At 40.0% G+C, this 12,075-nt stretch overlaps 1 protein-coding gene across 1 annotated transcript in view; it reads right to left on the reverse strand.

The window, feature by feature from the left end:
- Nucleotides 1-12,075, reverse strand: part of ST6GALNAC5 (ST6 N-acetylgalactosaminide alpha-2,6-sialyltransferase 5) — a 300,139-nt gene that overhangs the window by 15,382 nt on the left and 272,682 nt on the right. The window lies entirely within an intron of this gene.

The raw sequence follows: 12,075 nt of genomic DNA on the forward strand, positions 1-12,075 counted from the left end.
TTGTGTCATTAAAGGAAGCTCAAGGGACTTCCATATCACCAAAGATGATAATCAATGTTTTGATGTTTAAGGGTATGTTCCAAAATCAAAACCAAACTCGCTCCCATCAAGTCAATTCTGACTCATAGTGACCCTCATTGGGTTTCCAATGCTATAAGTCTATGGAAGCAGACTGCCTCATCTTTCTTCTGCAGAGCAGCTGGTGAGTTCAAACTACCAGCCTTTTGGTTAGCCAGCCCCATGTGCCTTAACCACTTCACCACCAAAAAAAAAAAAAAAACCCAAAAAACAACTCACTGCCATCAACTCGGTTTCGACTCACAGTGACCCCCACTGAGTTTCCAAGGTGGTAAATCTTTATGGAAGTAGATTACCCCATCTTCCCATCTGCCTTCCGTGGAGTGGCTGGTGGGTTTGAACTATACTACCAGAGCTTCTTTATGTGTATGCTACTAGTACTCAATTCCTTATAAGATTACAATCCTTGTATGACCAGAATACTTGACCAACTAGAAACACTAATCATTCTCTAAGCAGGCTAGATAATGAAGAACTTATTAAATATGAATCAACACATAGATATCTGTCTATTTACCTATCTATCCAAAGACTCATTAACAACCTGCTATATGCAGATGATACAACCTTGCTTACTGATGAAGATCAAAGACTAAACCTTCAGTACTGATTATACTTCAAAATAAAGAAAACAAAAATCCACCCAGCTGGACCAATAAGCAACATCATGATAAATGGAGAAAAGATTGAAGCTGTCAAATATTTCATTTTACTTGGATCCACAATCAATGTCCATGTAAGGAGCAGTCAAGAAATCAAATGATGTATTGCATTGGGCAAAACTGCTGCAAAAGACCTCTTTAAAGTGTTGAAGAACAAAAATGTCACTTTGAAGATTAAGGTGTGCCTGACCCAAGTCATGGTGTTTTCAATAGCCTCATATGCATGTGAAAGCTGGATAATGAATAAGGAAAACAGAAGAATTGATGCATTTCAATTATGTGTTGGTGAATAATACTGAATATACCATGGACTGTCAGAAGAGCAAAAAATTCTGCTCCAAAGGGAGGATGGCCACACTTTGCTTCTCATACTTTGGTCATGATGTCTGGAGGGACAAGTCCCTGGGAAGGATATCATACTTGGTGTGATAGTTGGAGCTGTGTGTCAACTTGGCTGGACCACAATTCTGAGTGGTTTAAGCAGTTGTGATGATGAGATTAGATGTATATGTTTTGAGCAGCCAATCTGTTGAAAGGAAGTTTCCCTAGGGGTGTGGCCTGCTTCCAATATATTTATGGATATCCTGGGAAAAGAGATACTCTTCCGTGGATCGGGATCCTGTTATGCTGCCTACAACAGTCCGTGAGCGAACAATCCACCACTTGGATCTTGGATCCCATCATTCATTGGAGTCAACAGCCAGTATACTGCCTGCCAACCTTGACTTGTTAGCCCCTGCAGCTGCGTGAGTCAGGAAAAACCTCCAGCCTGATGTATGATCCAAAAACTTGGGACTTGCTAGCTTCTGTAAGTGGGTGAGCCATTTTCCTAACATAAATTTCTCTTTCTCTTTCTCTCTCTATAAGCTTTACTGTTTTGCTTCCCTAGAGAACCCAGCCTAACACACTTGGTAAAGTAGAGAGTCAGTAAAAAAGTGGAAGATGGATTGACACAGCAGCTACAACAATAGGCTCCAGCACAGCAATGTTTGTGAGGATGGTGCAGGACTATACAGTGTTTTGTTCTGTTTTACATAAAATAACCCAACATAAACCAACTCTTCAGCAGCTAACAACAACTATCTATCATTCTATATGCAAAAGCTTGCCTTCAATTAGACTAACACTGTCATCTTGACTGCACATCTTTCCTTAGGAGTACATTCATTTGGGAAGAAGCTAATGGCCAGAGGAAAAGGGCCACAGGAATGTTTTATGTTTAACTGAGCATTTGCTCTGGTGGTGCAATGCCTAAAGCATTTGACTGCTAACCAGAAGGTTGATGATTCAAACCCACTAGCCACTCTGCTGAAGGAAGATGAGGCAATCTACTTCCATAAAGATTCACTGCCTCAGAAACCCAATGGGAGTCTCTGAGATTCCAAATCCACTCAATGGAAGTGAGTATGGTGGTGGTTTTTTTTTTTTTTTTTTCTTTTGCTTTATTTCACCCTCAGGCTTTCAGAGCTCTCTGAAGATTTATTATTAGGAGACCAAAAATTAACATTGTGAGGAATGAATCTGTGCATTCTGGCATTCATATATTTGCCCATTAGAATATCTGTATTGAGTTCCACCTATCTGCCAAACCCAAGGATAACTGTACACATAACGTCAAGGTCTAATACGATGCCCTGTGAATGACTCCATTGGTACACCATGTTGCTGTGGATATTACTTTCAATTCTTTGGGGGTTGCCTCTTTTACTTTTTTTTCAGTGCTTATGGCATGCCTCATTAGCCAGTTTCAAATACCTTATTCCCAATGTCAGACTGTCTGACATTGCCCGGCCATAGCACCATATGTGATGTGAATATCAGAGTGGCAGGTTAGCTTTTCTACTTGCAACATGTAGCATTCCTCTCTGAGAAGAAGGGGGACTTTTATTAAACTGTTTGCACTCTTCTCATTTCATGTTAACCAAACCAAACCAAACCCACTACCATCCAGTTGATTCTGACTCAGTGATACTATAGGACAGAGTAGAACTATCCCAGAAGTTTTCCAGTGCTGTAAATCTTTACAGAAGCAGACTTCCTCATCTTTCTCCTGTGGAGCAGCTGTTGGGTTTGAACTGCTGACTTTCTGGTTAGTAGCTGAATGCCTTAACCACTGTACCATCAGAGCTCCTTTCATTTCACATACCCAAAACTCCAAACCAAACTCACTGCCATTGAGTCAGTCCTGACTCATAGAGACCCCTCCTTGGGTTTCCAAGGCAGTATCATTACGGAAGTAGATTGCCCAACCTTCCTTCTGAAGAGTTGTTGGTGGGTTTGAACCACCAGCCTTCTGGTTAGCAGTCAAGTGCCTTGTGTACTACACCACCAGAGCTCATAAGAAGCAAACAAACAAACGAATAAATAAATTAAAGGGAGGATATTTTAAGGAGTCTTTTCTTTTGTCAAATGTCTAACAGGCATGGTGATTTGGTCATTGCTGAGTTCATGGATTCAACTTTCTGACTCCTTTTGCTCTTTTTTTTTTTTTTTTTTTTCTTTTCCATTCCATTATATTCTGGCCCAGGAGCTCTGGTAGCATAGTGCCTAAGGCACTTGACTGCTAATCAGAAGGCTGGCGGTTCAAACCCACCACCCACTCCTTGGAAGGAAGATGAGACAATCTACTTCTGTAGTGATACTGCCTCGGAAATCCAAAGAGGGGTTACTATCAGTCGGGTCTGACTCGACGGCACATAACAACAACAACAACAACAACATATTCTGGCCCACTAATATCCCAGGAAAGAGCTCAAGTAGCATAGTGTCTAAGGCACTTGACTGCTAACCAGAAGGCTGATGGTTTTCACCCACCAGCCACTCCTCAGAAGGAAGATGGGGCAATCTACTTCCATAGATATACTGCCTCGGAAACCCAAAAAGGGGTTGCTATGAGTCGGGTCCGACTTGACGGAACATAACAACAACAACAATATCCCAGGAAGGAGATAAAATTGAATTTTTAGGAGCTTTTTTTTTCTTTTTTAACTGCTTTATTGGAATATAATTTACATATCATAACTTTCATTCATTTTAATTGTACAATAAATGATTAATTGTAAATCTACAGATTTGTGTAACCATCATCACAGTCCACTTTTACAGTCCACTTTTAGGATATTTCCATTCTCCCCACAATTGATTATTTCTTTTTTATTTTAGGGGCTTGTTTTACATTCAATGTTACATGTACATTTAGTTTCATTCCCCATTCACCATGTCCAACCCTAACCCAGTCTTGCTCCCTCCATAACCCTCTCCCTATGCCCCTCATATTTATGCACTCTCTTTAGGAGCTTTTAAATGTTCTTCCTGAGTCAGGATATAGTGGAATGGAAAAAAAAAAAATGAGCAAAGGAAGTCAAATGTAGAAGTTGATCTTAAGGCCTGGTGTCACAGTAGTTAAACGCTTGGCTGCTGACCAACAGGTCAGTAGTTTGAACCCACCAGCTGCTCCATGGGACAAAGATGTGGCAGTTGGCTTCCAGATAGATTTTAGCCTTGGAAACCCTATGAGACTTCTCTACTCTGTCCTATACGTTTGCTGTTAGTTGGAATTGACTTGATGGCAGTGGATTTTTTTTCTTTTCTTCTTAAATCTTACTGGTTTCTATCACTAACAAGTTGGATGGTCTCAGGCAAGTTATTGCTGATTTCTTATCTAAAATGCAGCTGTGGGAAGCTATATCTCACTGGGCTATTGTAAGAACTAAATGAGAGAACACCCATGAAAAGCATCTAGCTTGGTCTGTTGATAGATAGGTCGATGTCTCTTCCTTCTCTCTTGGTTGCTAGGTTGAAGCTAATGAAGTAAATAATACAGCTATGTCTCTCAGTGCTTTTTTAGCACCTATGAAGAAATTGATATCATTCTAACACTCTGCTACGGGCAGAGGCATATCTACAGAAAATAGCACCTATGGCAAGCACTGAAATTGCACCTTTGTCCAAATGTCTGACACCAATTTTTTAGATAGCTTTACCATAATATCAGCTCAAAAATACAAGTCAAGCTCGTTTATCTTTTACTTAACACATATGGCACTACGTGAAAATTATAACTGCACCTTCCTTGCTTTCACTGATGAAAATTCTGTGATGAGCTCAAAGTAATTTTGTTTGTTTGTTTTTTCTTCTCTTTCTGCAGTCAGAAGAGCAAGATCACACAGTCGGCCTTGACCCGTGTCATTGTTGTTAGGTGCAGTCAAGTCAGCTCTGACTAATAGCAACCCTATATACAAAACACTGAACAGAACAAAGCACTGTCTAGCTCTGGACCATCCTCACAATTCCTGCTGTGCTTGAGGACATCATTGCAGCCACTGTGTCAATTTACCTCCTTGAGGGTCTTCCCCTTTTTTGCTGCTCCTGTACTTTACCAAGTATGATATCTTCTCCAGGAAATGGTCTCTTTTAACAACATGACCAGAGTAGATGAGAGAAAGTCTGACCATTCTCATTTCTAAGGAGCATTCCAGCTGCACTTCTTCCAGGAAAGATTTGTTCATTCTTCTGGCAGTCCATGGTAGTAGCATTGGTATTCTTCACCAACACCACAAGTGAAAGGCATCGACTCTTCTTTGGCCTTCCTTATTTATTGTCCAGCTTTCACATGTATATGAGGCAACTGAAAATATTATGGCTTAGGTTAGGCACACAAAGTGACATCTCTGCTGCTTAACACTTTAAAGAGGTCTTTTGCAGCAGATTTGCCTAGTGCAATACAAGGTCTGATTTCTTTACTGGTGCTTCCATGGATACTGATTGTGGATCCAAATAAAATGAAATCCCTGACACCTTCAATCTGTTCTCCACTTATCGTGATGTTGCTGATTGGTCTAGTTGTGAGAATTTTTGTTTTCTTTATGTTGAGGTATAATCTATACTGAAGACTGTAGTCTTTGATCTTCATCTGCAAGTGCCAAGCCTTCTTCACTTTCAGCAAGCAAGGTTGTGTCATCTGCATATAACAGGTTGTTAATGAATTTTATTGATGCTGTTTTGTTCTTCATATAATGCAGCTTCTTGGATTATTTGCTCAGCATACAGATTGAATAAGTATAGTGAAAGGAAACAACTCTGACACACATCCTTTTTGATTTTAAACATGCAGTATTCCCATGCAGGCCCCAGCCCCCTAGAGCCAGGAAAGGGAGGGTGCAGCCAGGGACCATAAAGTGGCAGGATCCAGGTAGGAATTAGGTAAGGGAGGGTGGAGAGGTTTCCAACAGCTAAGGGAGACAAACTCATCTGTCAGTTTATCATCCTGTGGGGCTTGCACATTGCTGTAAGGCTTCAGGCTGTGTCACCAGTGTTTCAAATGCCAGCAGGATTGCACATGGTGCACAGATTTCAGTGCAGCATATAGACTGAGACAGACTAGGAAGAAGGAAGAGGCCATGCACTTCTCAAAAAATTGGCCAGGGAAAACCTTATGAATAGCAGAGAAACACTGATGCATTCCTGAGTAACTTTATGAATAGCTTGGAAACATTGTCCGACACAGTGCAGGAAGACTAGCCCCTTGGGTTGGAAGGCACTCAAAATAGGACTGGGAAAGAGCTGCCTCATCAGAGTAGAACCAACCTTAATGATATAGATAAGGTAAGTCTTTCAGGATCTCCATGTGCTGATGTGGCATGACTCAAATTGAGGAGAAACAAGCTGCAAACATCCATTAATAACTGGAACATGGAATGTATGAAGTATGAATGTAGGAAAATTGAAAGTTGTCAAAAATGAAATGGAACGCATAAAGATTGATATCCTAGGCATTAGTGAGCTGAAATGGACTGGTTTTGGCCATTTTGAATCAGATAACCATATGATTTACTATGCCAGGAATGACAGTTTGAAGAGGAATGGTATGACATTCATCATCACAAAGGATGTTTCAAGATCTGTCCTGAAGTACTGTGCTGTCAGTGATAGAATAATATCCATACGCCTACAAGGAAGACCCGTTAATACTGCTATTATTCAAATTTACGCACCAACCACCAAAGCCAAAGATGAGGAAATTAAAGATTTTTGTCAACTTCTGCAGTCTGAAATTGACTGAACATGCAGTTAAGATGTGTTGATTATCACTGGTGATTGGAATGCAAAGGTTGGAAACAAGAATCGTAGGTAGTTGGAAAATTTGGCCTTGGTGACAAAAATAATGCTGGAGATCGCATGATAGAATTTTGCAAGACCAATGACTTATTCATTGCAAATACCTTTTTGCAACAACACAAACAGTGGCTATACATGTGGACTTTGCCAGACAGAGTACACAAGAATCAGATTGACTACATCTGTGGCAAAAGGCAATGGAAAAGCTCAATATTTTCCACCAAAACAAGGCCAGGAGCTGATTGTGGAACAGACCATCAGTTGCTCATATGCAAGTTCAACTTGCCATTGAAGACAATTAAAACAAGTCCGTAAGAGCCAAAATATGACCTTGAATATACCCCTCTTGAATTCAGAGACCATGTAAAGAATAGATTTGATCCATTGAATACCAATGACCGAAAACCAGAGGAATTGTGGGATGACATCAAGGACATCATCCATGAAGAAAGCAAGAAGTCATAAAAAGATGAGAAAGAAAGAAAAGACAAAAATGGATGTCAGAAGAGACTCTGACACTTGCCCTTGAACTAAGAGTAGCTAAAGCAAATGGAAGAAATGACAAGATAAAAGAGCTGAACCAAAGATTTCAAAGGGCAGCTTGAGCAGACAAAGCTAATTACTGTAATGAAATGTGCAAAGACCTAGAGTTAGAAAACCAAAAGGGAAGAACACGCTTGGCATTTCTCAAGCTGAAAGAACAGAAAAAATTTAAGCCTCGACTTGCAATATTGAAAGATTCTGTGGGCAATATATTGAATGATGCAGGAAGCATCAAAAAAACATGGAAGGAATACACAGAGTCACTGTACCAAAAAGAACTGGTCAATCTTCATCCATTTCAGGAGGTGGCATATATTCAAGAACCAATGGTATTGGAGGAAGAAGTCGAAGCTGGACTGAAAGAATTGGTGAAGAACAATGCTCCAGGAATTGATGGAATACCCATGGAGATGTTTCAACAAACGGATGCCCTGCTGGAGGCACTCACTCAGCTATGTCAAGAGATTTGCAAGACAGCTACCTGGCCAACTGATTGAAGAGATCCATATTTCTACCCATTCCAGGAAATGTGATCCCACAGAATGTGGAAATTATCGAAAAATATCATTAATATCCCATGCAAGTAAAATCTTACTGAAGATAATTCAAAAACGGTTGCAGCAGTATATTGACAGAGAACTTCCAGAAATGCAAGCTGGATTCAGAAGAGGACATGGAATGAGGGATATCACTGATAATGTCAGATGAATTTTGGCTCAAAGCAAAGAATACCAGGAAGATGTTTACTTGTGTTTTATTGACTATGCAAAAGCATTTGATTATGTGGATCATAACAAATTATGGATAACATTGAGAAGAATGGGAATTCCAGAACACTTAATTGTACTCATGAGAAACCTATACATAGACCATGAGGCTGTCATTTGAACAGAACAAGGGAACACTGCATAGTTTAAAATCAAAAAGGGAGTGTGTCAGGGTTGTATCCTTTCACCACACTTATTCAATCTGTATGCTGAGCAAATAATCCAAGAAGCTGGACTATATGAAGAAGAACTTGGCATTAGGATTGGAGGAAGAATCATTAACAACCTGCAATATGCTGACAACACAACTTTGCTTTGTGAAAGTGAGGATGACTTGAAGCACTTACTGATGAAGACTGAAAAATATAGTCTGCAGTACGGATTACATCTCAATATAAAGAAAACAAAAATCCTCACAACTCTACCAGCAGCATCATGATAAATGGAGAAATGATTAAAGTTGTCAAAGACTTCACATTGCTTGGTTCTACATTGACGCCAATGGAAGCAGCAGTCAGGACATCAGATGACGTATAGCACTGGGCAAAGCAGCTGCAAAGGACTTCTTCCAAGTGCTGAAGAGCAAAGATGTGTCCTTGAGGACTAAGGTGTGCCTGACACAAGCTATCGTATTTTCAATAGCCTCATCTTCATGTGAGAACTGGACAATGAACAAGGAGGACCAAAGTAGAATTGATGCTTTTGAGCTGTGCTATTGGTGAAGAATGCTAAAAGTACTGTGGACTGCTAAAAGAACTAACAGGTCTGTAGGAATTGCAGCTGGAATGCTCCTTGGAGGTGAGAATGGCCAGACTTTGTCTCACATACTTTGGTCATGTCAGAAGGAACCATTCCCTGGAGAAGGATGTCATGCTTGGTAAGATGGAGAGTCAATGAAAGAGGGGAAGGCCCTCAACAAGATGGATTGACATGGTTGCAATGACAATTGGCTCAAGTATACCAAGAATTATGGAGCTAGTGTAGGACTGGGCGGTGTTTCGTTCTGCTGTGCATAGGATCGCTATGAGTTGGAGATGACTTGGCAACACATAACAACAATAAGAACAACAGTATCCCGTTGTTCAGTGTGAACAAAAGCCTCTGGGGCTACATACAGATTTCTCATGCACACAATTAAGTGTTCTGGAATTCCCATTCTTGCCAGTGTTATCCATAATTTTTTATGATCTTGACTATGCATTGACTTGCCTTTGCATGGTCAATAAAACACAGGTAAACATCTTTCTGGTGTTCTTTGCTTTTAGCCAAGATCCATCTGACATCAGCAATGGTATCCCATGTTCCACATCCTCTTCTGAATCTAGCTTGAATTTCTGGCAGCTCCCTGTTAATAAACTGCTACAATCATTTTAAAATTATCTTCAGCAAAATTTTATTTGAATGTGATATTAATTATATTGTTTGATAATTTCCACATTCTGTTAGATCACCTTTCTTTGGAATGGGTTCAAATATAGCTCTCTTCCAGTCAGATGGTCAGATAACTATCTTCCAAATTTCTTGACATAAGTGAGTAACCACCTCCATTGCTGCATCCGTTTGTTGAAATATCTTAATGGGTAGGCTATCAATTTCTGGAGCCTTGTTTGCCACCAATTCCTTCAGTGCAGCTTGGACTTCTTCCTGCAATACTATTGGCTCTTTATCATATGCCATTTCCTGAAATGGTTGAATGTCGACTTATACTTTTTGATACAGTGGGTCTGTGTATTTCTTCCTTCTTCTTTTGATGCTTCATGCATCATTTAATATTTTGCCCACAGAATCCTTCAGTATTGCAATTTGAGGCATGAATTTTTCTTCAGCTCTTTCAGCTTCAGAAATACTGAGTGTGTTCTTTACTTTTGGTTTTCAAAAGGTCTTTGGACATTTCATTATAATACTTTAGTTTGTCTTCTTGATCTACCCTTTAAAATCTATTTAGCTCTTTTATTTCATCATTTCTTCCATTAACTTTAGCTACTCTCCATTCAAGAACATGTTTCAGAGTATCTTCTGACATCCAATTTGGTCTTTTCTTCCTTTTCTGTCTTTTTAATGACCTCTGGCCTTCTTCATATATAATGTTCTTGATGTCATCCCATAATTCATCTGGTCTTCAGTTATTGGTGTTCACTGTGTCAGTTTATGCTTCAGATGGTCTTTAAATTCAGGTGGGATATAATCAAGGTCATATTTTCGCTCTTGTGGACTTGTTTTAATTTTCTTCACCTTCAACTTGAACTTGGCATATGTGCAATTGATGGTGTGTTCCGCAGTCAGCACGTGACCCTATTTTGATATGATCCTGACCTTCTCCATCACCTCTTTCTACAGATGTAGTTGATTTGATTCCTGTGTATTCCATCTGGCAACGTGCATGTGTGTACTCACCATTCATGTTGTTGAAAAAAAAAAGTATTTGTAATGAATAAGTCTTTGGTCTTGTAAAATTCTACATGTGGTCTCCAGCATAATTTCCAATACCAAGGCAATATTTTCCAGCTGCTTCTTTGTTTCCAACTTTCACATTCCAATCACCAGTAATTATCAGTACATCTCGATTGCATGTTTGGTCAATTTCAGACTGCAGAGTTGGTAAAAATCTTCAATTTCTTGTCGTTGGCATTAGTGGTTGATGTGTAAATTTGGGTAATAATTGTATTAACTAATCTTCCTTGTAGGCATGTGGGTATTATCCTATCATTGATAGTGTTGTATTTCAGGATAGATCTTGAAATGTTCTTTTTGATAATGACTGTGACTCTACTCTTCAACTTGTCATTCCTGGCATAGTAGACCATATGATTGTTTGATTCAAAATGGCCAATACCAGTCTATTTCTGCACACTAATGCCCAGGATGTCAATCTTTATGTATTCCATTTCATTTTGACACCTTCCAATTTCCCTAGATCCATACTTCCTACATCCTACATTCCAATTATTAATGAATGTTTGCAGCTGTTTCTTCTGATTTTGAGTTGTGCCCCATAAGCAAATGAAGATCCTGAAAGATTTATTCCATCCTTGTCATTAAGGTTGATTCTACATTGAGGAGGTTGCTATTCCCTAGTCATATTCTGAGTGTCTTCAAACCCGAGGGGATCATCTTCTGACACTGTATCAGATAATGTTTCACTGCTATTCATAATGTTTTCCAGCAATATAGCAGACCATGCTTCATTGCTATTCATAAGGTTTTCAGTGGCCAATATTTTCAGAAGTAGATGGCTACATCCTTCTTCCCAGGTGTCTTAGTCTGGAAGGTCTGTCCACCGTGGGTTACCCTGCTGGTGTTTAAAATGCTGGTGGCAAAGCTTCCAGCCTTACAGCAACATGCAAGGCATCACAGTACAACAAACTGACAGACAGTCCAGCCTACTAACATTCCTTCTTACTCACCAGCACTATATATTCAGGGGACTGAGGAGCAGGGGATAGAGATAGACAACTGAATGGAGTAAGTCCCTTCTTGAAAGTTAGAGCCCATCTGTGGCTGTGAGGATGCATTGGCCAGTTATTCCAGACTCAAACTGGGTGAGTGAATAATAGTGTTATGGATTGCATTGTGTCCTCTTGAAATTTGTGTTGGAATCCTACCCCTATATCTGTGGATTGAGAAGCCCTGGTGGTGCAATGGTTAAGTGCTCAGCGAATAGCCAAATGATCTTCTGCTTGAACCTACCAGCCACGCCACAATAGAAAGATGTGGCAGTCTGCTTCTGTAAAGATTTCAGCCTTGGAAATCCTATCGGGCAATCCTATTCTATCCTATGTTGTTGTTGTTGTTGTTATGCGCCGTCTAGTCAGCCCTGACTCATAGTGACCCCTCCTTGGGTTTCCGAGGCAGTATCACTACGGAAGTAGGATTGCCCAACCTTCCTTCCGAGGAGTGGCTGATGGGTT

The sequence above is a fragment of the Orycteropus afer genome, unplaced genomic scaffold (assembly GCF_000298275.1).
Source record: "Orycteropus afer afer isolate SDZICR_OR568_19922 unplaced genomic scaffold, OryAfe1.0 scaffold00164, whole genome shotgun sequence".
In the NCBI taxonomy this organism is placed as follows: domain Eukaryota; kingdom Metazoa; phylum Chordata; class Mammalia; order Tubulidentata; family Orycteropodidae; genus Orycteropus; species Orycteropus afer.